Raw genomic sequence first — 16,051 nt, 5'->3', positions numbered from 1 at the left:
AAAAAAAAAAGAAGCTTCAGGAGAGTAGTGGCCCTGTCTGTACTGTTCACCACTGGTATTCTCAGGCCCTAATACGGGTCCTATCTCATAATTGGCACTAATAAATGCAGATTATGCTGACAGTGATTTACCAGAAACTTTAATATGCTACTGTGCAGTGTAGCAGTTCTCAAAACTCAGGTTTGGAAATATTTGTTTATACACACAAATTTGCAATTTCTGGAGTCAGAGCTGAGGACATTGCCTTTTTATAGACACACTGGTTTGGGAACTTGTTTATTGCTATCTTCTAGAACATTGCAAAGATACTTCCCTTCTTCTCAGCAATGCTTGTTTTCTCCTGGTTTAGATAATCTCTAGGAGCCTTTAAACATAAGATTGCTCAGTGATTATAACAGTGTATGCTCAAGTTCGGTGCTCTTGAAAAATTTTAAATGCTTAGAAATGCTGAGAAAAATACTTAGGGACATTTGCCTGAAAAATGTCTAGTCTATTATTCTAGATAGCCTACATTTTATTCACTGATTTGGTCAGATCATTATCAAGATATTCATTGGGATCATGCCAAATTGGTCTAATGTAGAATCTTTTTTTTAAACCGAGTTCTATTTTGGTGTGTTTGCAGGTCTATGTTGATGGACTTTATAAGAAAGAGTCTTAAAACAGCTCATGTTGGAGTTGGCTACAAATATGTCATTGAGGATGGTATCTATTCCATTACATGGCATTCTCTCTAGGACGATCTCTGCTATAAAATTCTCTTCTTTCTCAGATAGAAGAATAACTATTTTCAATTGATTCATGTTGCTAGTGGCCATTGAAATATAGAGGATTTATTCATATATATATTTTGAAAACATAACAATTAATATTTATCACATGCTCACTATAGTGCTTACTATTAGCTAGTTATCATATAAAAGTACTTTATGTGGGTTATCCCATTTCATTCTCACAATAACCCTATGACATAGGTATAGTTATTAATTACCCTTATTTACAGATGTCTCCATCTGTACATCTTGTACTGAGGTACAAAGAGGATAAATAATTGTCCAAAGTCACATAATTAGGAAATATTGGAACCAGGTTGTGAATGCAGCCTAACTTAAGTAAGCTGTCTCTAACATAGCTCTACTTTATTTTTCTGAACTTTATTTTTCTTTTGTCTTATTTTTTAATCTGCTTAAACAATCTTAAGTCATTGTGGGAAAACAGGGAGCATAATAAAATGCAAAAAATACCAAGCTGCTTTTCCTTATAAGCATTATATCATATCACAAATCTCAAATAAATGTATAGGTAGTAAATCCAGTAGAAAGTATTAGAAACTGCATCTTTATTACTCTGTTTATTAGCTATTATGCTTTTCTAAATGCATATTTCAACCTTGACTGTGTTGTAAATTAATTTCCCCTTTTCTTGGGTCATTTTCTCAAGCTACACTAACTTGTTATGTTACTGAAGACTAACTGTGCCTGTAGGATTATATTCAGTCAATTATGATGCATCGCCGGCCTAACTCCGATCGTTTCCGACGCATTCTCCACCTACCAGCCAGACTGGTGCATTTGCTTATGTCATTCTCCTGCTTAAAGCCCTTCAAGGGCTCTTGGTTCCTCTCAGGATGTTTTCTCAGTTCCTTATCATAGCTCACAGAGTGTTTTAGGATCCAGAGTTCTCTTTCGTTTCATCCCTCACACTTTTTTCTGTAGCCATCCCAAATTAGCCCTACTTCTGAGAGGGAGTCCTGTTCTCTGGATCTAGGCCTCCACACTCTATGTAGAAGTGTGCTTCCTGCTTCCAGTTCCACCTGACTCTTATGTGTCTTAGTTTTCAGCCTAGGTCTTCCCTCTGCTGAATCTAGGCTAGGCGATCCTCCTTTACTGTTCCGTGGCCCTCTGGGTTTATCCACCGGAGCTGTTGCCTATTCATACGTGTGTCCTTTTCAGCAGGAGACCAAAATCCATTTTAAAGAGGAGTGTTTCCAGTTTGCTATCTTGTTCTCTGCCCCTACTCTAGAGATCAGCCTTTAATAAGCCCATGGTGTTTGCTTTTTGAATAAATGAATGACCGTTACAGATATGGTATATAGATACGCATGTAGATACGTATAGATATCGTATACAAATAAATATTTATATTCTCCTTAAAAATTTTCTTTAAATTTGGCACATTATTGATATAGCCTACAATTGTTCTGTCTCAACTTGAGTTCAAATCTTAATTTCCCTACTTACCAGTTGTGTGTCTTTGGGCGCATTAAACGAAGTCTTTGTGTCTTCATTTAATATTCAGTGGCGCTTACCTAATAGGGTTGCAATGAGTAGTGTCTGTGATAAGACATAAAGCACTTAATATAGTGCTTGCAACATAGTAATTGTTTCTTCTTATATTAGTTTTTTTGTTTTGTTTTGTCTGTAGTATGAGTGTTAGTAACACTGGCTTTGGGGATAAACATAGGTTCTGTGGATTCAAATCCTGGCTTGGCTTCTTGTTGGATACGTTTCAGTTTTCTCATAAATAAAATGGGAATAATAGTAATGTCCACCTGCACAGGTTACTGTGAGGTTTAGGAAAGATAATGTCAGTAAAATTCTTAGCATATTATCTGGTACACAGCGGAGGCTTAATAAATGTTGGATATTGTTATTAACAAATTTATCTCTCTCACTAGTTCATCAGTTCACTTAAGTTTAGATTCCTGTTTCATTCATCTTCGAATTCCTAGCATCAGTGTTTTGCATTAGTACCTTGCATATAAAAATGTGTCTGCATGTAAATAATAATAACTCCAAGAACAATAGAGCACTGAACTACTGTTGTCCTCGTACAACTTCGTGTGATTTAGTACATCGGCCAGTTGTAACTGGGACATCAAGTAACAGCAGTGAGCAGTGGGGGGCATCATTTTGGAACGTGGAGACATTTTCCAGTGAAGATACGCCTATATGATGACACTATCTTTAGAGAAAGGTATGTCAGGAGTTGAGAAGGAAATGCAGCAAGGTCAGTTGGAGAGCTTCAAGAAAAAATTTAACCTAATTCTCAATTTTAGCTATGATTAACTTTAGGAGAAAGTTTCAGTGCTAATCCAAGGAAACAGAAAAAAAGGAATTTTGTAAGAGGGCTGGCTTCACATGATATTGTTTTATGACAGAAATTCCATATGATAAGATAATTTGGTAAATAGGCTCCGTATGTTTTTTAGGGCTGAGGTTTATTTGAATGGACTAGACAATATGCCCAGGAGGAGGTGCGTTAATTAGTAAGCTATTAGTGTTAAATTGCTGCTAATTTGGTTTTGTAATTGAAAGGACCTAGAAGTAACTGCAGAATAGTGTTGACAGCACTTTGAGACAGAAGGAAATTCGAAACAGCTCTTCTATACCTCATCTTTCAATGATAAAAGACAAGGTTTGTTTCACTTGAATACATTAACTGTTATTTAAATTTCCGGTCTTCCTTAAAAAATTATAATTAATATGGTATAGGAATAAGTGTGACTTCTCTTCAAAGTTCAGTATTGAATATACCACACACTGGCAGGTAAAAGTACTAAATATTTTCAAAAATTATAGTCAGTCAAAAATGGGAAACTTGATCAGGTTAACATAACTAATATAAAAAATACTTCTTAAATTTAATTGTGAGTTTACCGAGAAAAAAACAATCACTCAATATGAAAATACAACTTAAAAATCACCCATATAGTTATACTTCTTGACATAATAAAATAGAAGGCAAGTTCCACATCCAGAATGATAACGTGAGAATTGCTTCCAAGGAAACAACCGTTAACTGTTGAGATTATTTAAAAAACCCAACAATTTAAGGTCTCTGGAAATTGTCCTGAGTGCATAAAGAAAACGGAGAAATATGTATCTGAGAAAGTTTACTAAGTCTCTGCAAGCTTAGTGAGAATCTAGGGCCCTGGAGCCTCCTATCATACCCAGCTGGATGCGATGGACACTCCACTCTGGGCAGCTGTGGCCAAGGAGACAGGGGCTCCTTCTGCTTCTAGCTCCTAGTTAAGGACAATGGTATCCTTCCAACAAAGGGCAGGCCACTAGTGTTTCTCATCACCCTCCACTCCAGGTTGCAAGGGCCAGATTCCAAGCAAGTGTGAGCATGAGTTCAGAAGCTCCCTTCTTCACCCAGTTCCCACTCATCCAGGCGCTGCAGGGTGGGGACACCCTGGCCACAGCTCATCGTGACTGGAGGGTCCATGCTGGGAAATACAAGCTTGGAAGAACAAGCTACTACCCTGCCCAGTGCCGTGTTCCTAAAGCAGGGGTGTCCCTCTGACAGAAGCAGGCACTGTCTCTGCTCCCCAGGTCCAGAGCAGTGGCTCCAAGAGGCAGTCCGTAAGAGAGCTTGAAAGTGCACCCAAAAGGGAAGGACTTTATTTGCAACAGAGTGTGGGTAAATTCAAGCCTAAGGGTATGCTGAAAAACATGGAGATGTTGGTGTTAATAATTAAGAGGATGCTGGTAGTTCCACTAGAGCAACAAGCTAAACCTTATGCTAGCTCCTTTACCAGAGCGGACCAGGGAAAGAGAAACTGGAGCTCTTATACCTGCTGGTGAGAATATAAAATGATGAAGCTGCTTTGGAAACAGCCTGGTAGTTCCTCAAAAGGTTAAACATAGACGTTACCCTGAGACTCAGCAATTCTTCTCTTAGTTATATATGAAGAGAAAGGAAAACGTGTCCACATGAAATTTTTACATGAATGTTCATAGCATTATTCATAATAGACAAAAAGTGGAAACAACACAAGTGTTCATCAGCTGATGAATGGATAAATGAAATGTGATATATTCAAACAATGGAATATTATTCAATAAGACTAAGAAACGGAATATCAATCCATGCTATCACATGCATAAACCTTGAAAACATATTAAGTGAAATAAGTCCTTTATAAAAGGTCATGTATTGTATGATTCTATTTGCATGAGATGTCCAGAATAGGCAAGTCTATAGAGATTAGAGACAAGAAATAGACTAGTTACCTAGGGATGGGAAGGGGTTGGGAGAAATGGGGACTGACTTTTAATGAGTATGGGGCTTCTTTTGGGATGATGAAAATGTTCTAAAATTGATTGAGGTGATGGTTACACAACTCTGTGAGTATACTAAAAACCACCGAAGTATATACTTTAACTGGGTGAATTGTAAGTTATGTGAATTACATCTTGAAAAGATGATAAGATAATGAAATTGAAATTTATTTTTACAAATGGCTATTTTTTTCCCCTATCTGTTCAATAATCAACCAAGTGGCCATACTCTTGTGCCTTGTATCAGATCACACTTCTCATGGACAACATTGGGTTTTTTTCTTTGGTAAGGATCGGTCTACAATTTGACACATTGTATATCTGCACCTGTGCATGCATGTCAACAGTTTTGTTGAAGTACGACTGACATTCAATACACTGCTCATTTTTAAAGCAGACAGCTTGATCATTTTTGATATATATGTATATATATATATATATATATATACATATATATATATTGATATATATCTATCTATCTATGAAGCCTTGACCAATATCAAGATAATGAACGTATTCATTATTCTGAAAAGTGTCCCTTTGTAATCCTTCTCTTCTGGTCTTCCCTATCTCTTCCCTTCCCCAGGCAACTACTCAGCTGCTGTCTATTACTATACATTTATTTGTGTTTTCAAGAATTTTATATAGGTGGACTCATACAGTATGTATTTTTTTATTTGTTTGGCTTCTTTCTATAAGCATAACAATTTGAAAATGGTCTATTTTGTAGTATGTAACCATAGTTCATTTTATTGCTGAACTAAATGGCATTTTATGGCTATATCATTTTTTATCCACTCACTTTTTGATGAACATTTATATTTGTCCTTTGGACTATTCTAAATAAAGCACCTATGGATGTTAGTGTGCAAATCTTTGTGTAATATATAATTTATTTCTCTTGGGTAAATACTTAAGATTGAAATAATTAGGTCATATGGTGTGTATGATAAACTTTAAAAAAATTGCCACATTGTTTTCCAAAGTGATTCCACCATTTTATAGTCCATCAGCAGTGTTATGAGAGTAGCAGTTGCCCCACATCCTCATCAACATGTGATAGGGTCAGTCTTGTAATTTTTAACAGTCTGGTAGGTTAATGATCATAACACATTGAAGTTTTTTTTTTAAAGATTTTTTTTTTTTAATTTATTTATTCGACAGAGATAGAGACAGCCAGCGAGAGAGGGAACACAGCAGGGGAGTGGGAGAGGAAGAAGCAGGCTCATAATGGAGGAGCCTGATGTGGGGCTCGATCCCGTAATGCCGGGATCACGCCCTGAGCCGAAGGCAGATGCTTAACTGCTGTGCCACCCAGGCGCCCCTGAAGTTTTAATTTATATTTCCTTAATCATAGTTGAGCACCTTTCCATATGCTTGCCTTCTCTATATCTTTGGGGAAGTGTCCAAATCAGTGTGTGTGTGTGTGTGTGTGTGTGTGTGTGTGTGTGTGTTTTCTTAATGTTGAGTTTTGAAATACAAGGCCTTTATTAGATACATGGTTTAAAAATATTTTCTCCTGTTTTGTGGCTGATCTTTTCTTTTGATAGTCCTTCTAAGAAAGCAGAGTTTAGATATCGATGAAATCCAAGGAACTAATTTATCTTTTATGGATTTACTTATTGTTTTATACCTGAAAAACTGCATAACTCAAGGACACATAGATTTCTCCTATGCTTTTTTCTAGAAGTTTTATAGTTTAGGCTTTACACTTAGCCACTAACCACTATATTCTTTTCTTTTACTATCTTCAAGTATTTTTTAAATAGTTATTATTGGGGTGCCTGGGTGATTCAGTCAGTTAAGCATCCCACTCTTGGTTTTGGCTCTGGTCATGATCTCAGGGTCATGAGATAAAGCCCTGCATTGGCCTTAGGGCTTAGCATGGAGTCTGCTTGAGATTCTTTTTTGCTTCCTCTCCCTTTCCCTTCCCTGCTCTCTCTCAATCTCTCTCTCTCACTAAAATAAATAAATAAAATCTTTAAAATCGTTATTATCACAGTTTTATTTAAATTCAGCCAAATTAGTCAACCACAGAAATACAGAATTGCTTTAATATCTCCCAGTTGCAGAATGTATCTGTTTCCAGTGAAAAAATTATTTTTCAAAGGATGGGTTTATCTCATTTCCATGGCAACAGATTTTTTTCATTGAAGGGTAGAAATAAACTAAGTTGTTGATCTCAAGTTACTCATCCTCTTTCTTTATTGTATTTTGTACAAATTAATTTACAGAAATACAATAATCATGGTTGTAAAAATGTCATTTACCTTGACCCCAATTTCAATCATGTTTTGCTCCTTAAATCAACAGGATGATAAAAAATTGTAAGTCTTATGACAATGAGGATTTTGTGAACTGTTACTAATTGTTTGAATCAGAAGTGCATGCTGCACTCAAATTTCAGTGAAATATAACTTAGACCCTACTACTCAGCATTTGTAAAGTGTAGTGTGATAGTGCCCTTTATTACAGTCAGAAGCTGCATGTCACCTGGACATTAGTGTCTCAGTGCCATCTGTTGAGGTTTTGCAGAACAATGTAGTGGACACTTCAGGTCTGAAGAACTGGGGTGGAAACGTCTTGGCACTGCCATTTCCTAGCTCTTGGAAGGAGGCAGATTTTTTAGTGTCTCTTAGCTTAGTGTTATGACTATTGACTAAGGATGTTATCTTTTTTATTCTTTCACTAAAGTCAAGATTAGGAGCAGATGACATCATAGACATGAAAACCATATAGAGGCATTAATTAAGATATTAGGACCAGTCCTCTTTGTTGTTTTTATAACTGATAATGAAACTGATGGAATTATAATTTAACCAATAAGGATGATGGGAGGATTTTTGTATATCATTGAACTACAAATTATTAGGACAACTAATCATACTGATTTTCACTCTGCCAAGGTCTGTTGGCTTGAATGTTTTGCATATGCTCTCTCATTTATACCTTAGAAAAACCTTTTGAAAAAATATTAACTCTATTTTGAACTCTGGGACGGGTGATGTGGAGTTGCGTTCAGTATGTACACGTGGTATGGGATCATACCTCCTGAGTTCAGATCCTGGAGCTGCCATGTCTGACCGCCATGACCGTATCCAAGTTACAGCTCTTCCTGTGCCTCACATTCTTCATCTGTGAGATTTTGATAGCTACAGCTTGTAAAATTTTAATGAAAAGCAAATAAATTAACACATGAAAAGTGTTAGGACAGTGCCTGGCATGAAGTACTCACCCACGTTATCCATTTACTATTCATTAAATTGATAATACCTATTTATAATTAATGAATACACTATGTCATAGATATAGTTACCTTGATAGTACTTGTTTAAAACATGTTTTTTAAACCCCAATTCACTGATGCCAAATCTGCATTATTTCTGTTATCTCATAAGATAATTCATCTAGATAAGATTTAGATCATGTAATTCAAAGATGGAATCCAACTATAACTGACTTTATGTACTCTACATGCAAAGCACGTGTTTGCTACATACTCAGACTAAATTAAAAGTATATAGAAATCTAGACAATTTGGCTATGGGATTCCTGAACCCATGGTGGTGATTCATCCAGATTCAGCATCTTAGTACTTTTTCCTTTGCAAAAAGCCATGTATCCAAGGAAATTATTTTCCTTTGTACGTCACAGATTTTTTTTTTTTTTTTGGTACATCACAGATTTGACTGGAGGAGAGCATTTCACAGACCAAGAACTGACTATCTTTGAAGGTAGTGTGAATAGAAAACTATCATTGCTGCCTGAATGTTAAGAGAATGTAGGTGTGGAAAGAAAACAATTAATAGCAAAGATATCATCTATAATAATATACATCATAGTCTTAGAAGGATAGTGGTTTGGTGGAAAAAATGAGACAGTCAGAATTCTCAAAGTAAATTCAATTATAAAGGATGGAGGTAGGACATCCGGGAGAAGTAAACTGAATATTTTCAGGTTTGTTTCCAGGCAAAATGGATAATGTGCAATGTAAGCACAACTTCATCAGATCTGATGAAAATATTCAATTCCTTGCCACTTTTTCTATGAACAAGATCTATACATAGATAGATATCTTTTTACTTCTATTTTTATCTCTACATTCAATTATTTGCCACCCTTTCCAGGAACAAGATCTTGGATCTATGTCTTCTCCAATATGGCACCTCAAATGACGTTCTCTGCGGGAGGATAGGTCAACATTTAGTTACTCGAAGTGAGCCTGAGTGTTGTAGGGTATAAGTCAGTCCTTCGTAGGGTGGGCAATAGGTGATAGAGGAGACTGGATTTTGTATATTTTAAGTGGCTTCAATGCAACAGTCGTTCCTCATGGACCCACTGCAGTTCTTCCACCGAATATAGTTTAGATGTGGCATTTAGATTGCTTATGTATTTAGGAGCTCTCAAACCAAATTGGCATGCCCAGGTGCCCATTGACTTCAGAAATTTCATCTTCAATGATGTTCTTTATGAAAGGCTGATACTTCATATAAACTGGACAATTGCATCATCAAATTTAATGCTTATTCAAAAATTTGAATGAATGAATATTTGTCAAACATAATGAAGGGTTTCTTTGAAGCAACACTGAACAATCATATGCTGAAACTTAGCTTGTGATGATCCCATTTCTCTGGTCGTTGGTAATAATCCACTCTCTGAACTACAAGACGCTGGCCCATGGGTAGGAGGTACTAAAACTGATGGAAACTATAGGCCCACTGTTGAAGTGGTAACTAAGGAGGGTGAACACTGTGGGTGTAATGAGTCAGCCATAGTCGCTTTATAGTGCAGGTGCATGTGTTTAATAAAATTTAGAACTTTGGCAAGCCTTGATTATTCAGTTTTGCCATCACATTAGATGTTTTCCTAAACATTTTCATATTATTTTCTCTAGATATTTCTGTTTGGCTAAGAATTTTTGCCATTTTTCCAATTTCTTAGAGTTTGCTATCATTAGCAGATTGCTGTGATTCTTTCTAAAGTTTTCTCTGTAGGGAAACAATCACACGCACATGTGCACACATGCACACATGTAATTTTTCTTTTCACATAAATGGGCTCATGCTTTACCCATTGCTTTGTTATTTTCTTTTCTCGCTAACATATTTTGGACATCTTTCCATTTCAATGTGTGTGCGTATATAATATTCTCTGATAGATGCATAGTATCGTACTACAGGGATAGTGCATAATACTGCACTAGATCATTGCTCACATTTTTAAAAATTAAGGACCCTTATACTGCAAGTTAGAAAAACACATTTTGATCTGGCTTATGCCAAAATATCAATATATTATAAGAAAACATTGGTGTCCTACATAATCAAGAACAGGAGAACAGAGCTGTGGTTTTAAAAGTCAGCTGGATTCAAGGATTTGAGTAATACTACACTCATGGCTTCTATTCATGCACCTTTAGAATTTTTCCTCCTGCAGAATGGCTCACTTTGATTATATAGTACACAGGGCAGAAAGTATATAAAATAATAGATCTCAAATATGTACATTATTATTCATCTGCACAGACATTGGCTTTTTTTTTTTTTTTTTTTGGCTCAGTTCCAACTCTTAATTCCCAAGGAAAGCTCCAGTTTGAGCCAGGTAGGTCCATCTGTGGTCCAATCAACTTTGGTGAAGCAAGGTAGTATCATTGTGCAAAATGGCAGCTAGAATTCTCTTGCTATTTATAGATTAATAGTTTCTAGGAAATAAAAGGATGGACAAACAACACTGTGAGAGATTAATGTACACTTTTATTTGTTCAGTTAAAGATTGTTTGGCATTTAGGTTCAAATATTTTCTTATTACAGTAGTTCCCCCTTATCTACAAGGCGTTCCAAGATACCCAGTAGACGCTTGAAATCATGGATAGTACTAAACCCTATATATATATACTATATTTTTTCCTATACATACATACCTATGATAATGTTTAATGTATAAATTAAGCATGGTAAGAGATTAACAATAGTAACTAATAATAGAACGATTATAACAATATACTGTGATAGAAGTTATGTGAATGTGGTCTCTCAAAATAGCTTATTGCAGTGTATTCAACTTTCTTCTTGTGATGATGTGAGAGGATAAAATGCCTACTGGATGAGCCCATGTGGTATGAATGACATAGTATTAGGCCACTATCGACCTTCTGACTCTACTTCAGGGGAGGATCATCTGCTTCTGGACCATGGTTGACCACAGGTAACTGAAACCATGGATAAGGAGGTCCTACTATATAAATAATGCCACTATGAATATTTTTTAAAAAAATAACTTTGTACATTTATGTAAATCAATATTTAGGATAATTTTCAGGAATTGAAATAATAAGTCAATGGAATGTGTATTTTACAATTTTATAGTGACAAAATTTAAACCGATTTAGAGTCCCACCTGTAGTGAGTATGAATGGAGGAGTTTCTCTGCAAATTCATCAAAATTGAGTATTATCAATTTTTTTGTCTTTGCCTATATAACTGGGAGAAATATCTTGGCAGAGGTAAAATATATCTTGCTTTAATAAAATTTTATTAGCTATTACACAGTATCAAGTTTGTGTATTGCAGTGCTGAACTAGGGTTTCTCCATATGAAAGTATTTAAAGGCAGCCCCTCCATCTACTCAGCTGTTTTGCTTTCATATCCCCGTGGAATCTGCCCACCATTCCTAAGACTGAATTTCCAAGGAGACCATAAGTAATTCCTAGTTTAAAAGCTTACAGAGTGACACACAATCAGTCCTTCTTCTTTTTCTACTCCTCCTGCCCCCAGTTTTGTTTACTGTCTTAAATTTGTTGTATATCTATTTTTCTCATTAAATTGTCTGTGTAAGGCACTGTATTTCATCTTTATAATTTTCATAAACCCAGTGTCTAGCACATTATCAATATATGTTTGTTTGTAAACTGATTGCCTGTAGTCCTCAGGCTAATGGACTTCAAGAGATCTGGGTCTATAGCCTAGCCACTAGGCCTAGCTCTATGGCAGGCAAGTACTTTTTCTCTGGATCATAGTTTTCCTATGTACACAATCAGAGAGTTCAAATAGGTAATCACTAAAGGTTTTTTTTTTTTTTTTTAACTAAGCTCTTTGATAATACTTTGCTTTTTAAATTACAGGTGAAAAATTTCTGTATCTATTACAAAATAACAGAATGTAAATAATATGTTGTCTAATCTATAGAATTTAATTCAGATGTGTCCTTACTCACAAAATGGAACGTTTTAGTTAGTTGTCACCTCTCTGCAGTGTGTTAGCCCCATCTAGTGAATGATTAATGAATTCTCAAAAGCTAGTAGCATAGAAACATTTTTAAAGTTACTGCTGAATCATATGTCATCTTGTTTTCGGTCTTTGAGCCTATGTTATTTCAGATCTAGCCAAGATTGAAAGAGGAATTTATTGTGGGACTAGTTTGGGAAATGTTTAAATGCCTTTGAAGAACAGATTCATTTTAAGAGGGGAGCAAGATGAAGAGGTGTAATCTATTTCCCAAATCCTATCCTCTCAGTTTTTATTTTTACCAAATATATAAATGCACATAATTTAAATAGCCGTACTTTCCCCCTATTTTCTTTCCCTAACAGCAATTATACTTCCCTAATTTTAGCTGATTATTTAAATATTTACCTTCATGTCTTTTTTTAAAAAAGATTTTATTTATTTGAGAGAGAGAGAGAGAGGGCTCACGCATGAGAGAGCACGAGGGTGGGGGAGGGAGAAGCAGGCTGTTCCTGCTGAGCACAGAGCCTGACGTGGGCTCAATCCCCGGACCCTGAGATCATGACCTGAGCCGAAGGCAGTCGCTTAACCCACTGAGCCACCCACATGCCGCATCTCCTTCTTTTTTGAGGACTTAGCATACATATTAAGGCAGGTAATACAGTTGAGACATATAAACTTGGATAACTTTCCTTTATCCTGCTAATCTTTTTTCCCCATGAGTTGTCTCACTTTATCATTTGCTTGGTTTTCTATATATTTGTCACAAATTTAGCCTCAAATTTCTTGCCCATTAAAAATCAAGGCTATGGACACATCAGGTATTCTGTTTATTCCATCTTCCTGAAGAAGTCTTTTCCCAGAACCTTCTGACCCACTCCAGCCTGATTTGGTTTTTCCTCCTTGCCTGGGATAGATAGGACTGTTATCCTGGATCTGCCCTCATCATTATCCTGAGACGTCCTCTCCTCTTTTTCCCCATGTTGGGTGTCCTGTTTCCTCTATCATGTTTCCTTTCTGTGGCTTACTAATATTTTGGTGAGATATACCCACGAAAACCTCCAGAGAAAGAGCACATGGGAAATAGAGTTCTGAAATTTTGTGTGGTGCGTATAGCGAATTGTCTTTCAGCATCAATTCCAAACTTTTTTAGGGTGCTGCAGACTGTAAAGCTAAAAACTACATTTCCCAGCCTTCCTCGCAGTGGGCTCCTAGAAGTGTGGTAGTTTGTGCCCATGAGATACGTTCTCGCAAGTTTCGAAGGTGTAGGTGAGGAACATGCCACGCTTTGCTGGGAAGCACCGCCATGCACCGGAACAGCAGTGCCTTTTATCCGTGGTTTCGCTTTCCTGGGTTTCAGTTATCTGCCATCAACCTGGGTCTGCAAGCAGATGAGCCTCCTTCTAACGAATCGTCGGAAGGTCAGTTGTTGGGTAATTCTACGTCACAACGCGTGCGTCATTCCCCTCACTTCATCTCCCCACGTAGGCGTTTGACCATCTCACATCGTCACCAGAAGGGTGAGTCCAATACAATGATATTTGGAGAGACAGACCATATTTACATAACTTTTATGACAGTATATTGTGAAAATTGTTCTATGTTATTATTAGTTATTGTTAATCTCTGACTGTGCCCAATTTATAAATTAAATTTTATCTTAAGTATGTACGTCTAGGAAAAAACACAGTATACACAGGGTTTGGTACTATCCGTGGTCTTGGAACATAGCCCCACAGATAAGGGAGAATTACCGTATCTTTTGCTCACAGAGGCTCCTGAGTGTGATGGCTTTGGGATACTGGACGTGGCCGTATCCCTTTGGTGGTCTGGTTTGCCAGCAAAGCTCTCCGTCAATTCTGAAAGCTAAACCTAAAGTCTGTTTCCTCAGTCAGCTAATACCTTGCAATATTGCTTAAAAGTAACTATGATGGATTCTTTTTCCTGCACTGGACCTTGCATGATAAATATTTTATGTGCTAGCTTGGGTAGATACTGAATTCTCAGGCTCTTAACTTTAGAGAACAAACTAGGGGCTGCTGGAGGGGAGGTGGGTAGAGGGATGGCTTAAATGGGTGATGGGTACTAAGGATGGCACTTGCTGTAATGAGCACTGGGTGTTATGTGTAAGTGAATCACTAAATTCTACTCCTGAAACTGGTATTACATTGTATGTTAACTAACTGGAGTTTAAATTAAAAAGAGAGCACTCCTTTTGAATAATCTTAATGTTCCATTTTGATAATATCCTCTTCTAATTTTATTGTTGTATTTCCATTATTATATTTTTCTTTTTAAAAAATATAGGCATACTGTCATATATATTTTTCTTTTAAAAATACATATATATGCACAGTATCATAGTCTGTTTCCTTTACATTGCTTTTTTTTCCCCCCTGCCTTTTGATTTGGCCTTGATCTTTTAGTAGAAGCTTTCATGAAGTGTCTGCTAATCTTTATTTGCTGGTCATAAATGACAGTGAGGAACTTAAAGGAACTTAAAAGAATATGATTAGGTTTGTTCACTGTGAGCTTTACCACAGGACGCCCTGGTAGAAGCTACTTGTTTCCCTTTTGGGATACTGGAGAAACAAGGGGGTCAGAGCCCCAGTATGTTATCTTGTTTATATTCTGAAGTACAGAGGATCATGAAGAGTGTGCTACCCTGAAAGATGGCATGCATTCTCTAATACACGGGAACTCTCTTTTACTATTGCAAAGAGTAAAAACTAGTTTTTGCCACTGAAAGGGAGGGGACCTGGAGATTTGACAATTTCTTAAGCAGACTTTGAATTAACTCTCCTTATTTTTCTTTTTTCTCTTTCTTTTTTAGAGGTGGGGGGGGCAGAGGAAGAGGGAGAGAGAGAGAATCTTAAGCTGGCTGCACACCCAGGGCAGGGACAGACCAGGGCTCTATTGCACAACCTTGAGATCATGACCTGAGCCAAAATCAAGAGTTGGATGCTTAACTGATGGAGCCACCCAAGTGCCCCTGAATTAACCCTCTTTATTAATCTCTTCTTTTTACTCCAATTTCCAGATGGGCTGGAGGCTGCCAATTGCAGAGCACTTTGGTGATTCTGCATGGTAAATTGGCTTGCTTCTTGGATCTCCTCATTGCCATTTAAGATTTTAGTTTCTCAAATGCATCTACTTTTCAACTTCCAAAAGTTTGTTGGCATTTTGACCCTTTTCTTGTTCTCTCCTACCTGTAGATTTATTTTTTAAAATAATTTCCTTTTTTTTTTGGAATTTGGGAAAGAGGAAAAATAGATGTATGTCCTCAATGCTGTGTGATCGATTTGCTTTAATTTATACTGATATGATTCTTGAGATAATACATCATTTCATAGGTGAATGCAAATGAATATTTGTATATATATGTGTGTGTGCATGTGCATGCATATATATTACATATGTGTGTATATTTAGGTGATCAATTTTTATTTTGATGTCAGTAAATACAGAAAAAGGAAACAGTTTGGAGAGAAGTGTTTGTGATGCTGAATAGTGATAATGAAGTGAAAATTAGGGAACAGAAAGAAATTTATCTACTCTCTATTTTAGTTACTGTCTTTTAGGGTTTCAGGCACTTTTAGAAGAAGGTTTTTGGTTTTCGTTTTTTTTTTTTAATTGTCACAATGGTGCACTTTGGTAAATTAGTCTCTTAAAGTATTAAGTACTGAACCTATAAAAATTTACTGGAATAATTTACCAAATAACACTCAAGTGATTTTGAAATTTAATGTAGCTTCTTAG

General features: G+C 36.4%; 1 pseudogene; it reads left to right on the top strand.

The window, feature by feature from the left end:
• Positions 1-13,598: 13,598 nt before the first annotated feature.
• LOC148109433 (BH3-interacting domain death agonist pseudogene) overlaps positions 13,599-16,051 on the top strand; it is a 195,975-nt pseudogene continuing 193,522 nt past the window's right edge.

The sequence above is a fragment of the Ursus americanus genome, chromosome 9 (assembly GCF_024610735.1).
Source record: "Ursus americanus isolate L20-20 chromosome 9, mUrsAme1.1.p, whole genome shotgun sequence".
NCBI lineage: Eukaryota > Metazoa > Chordata > Mammalia > Carnivora > Ursidae > Ursus > Ursus americanus.
This window is presented reverse-complemented; position numbering and strand designations above follow the sequence as displayed.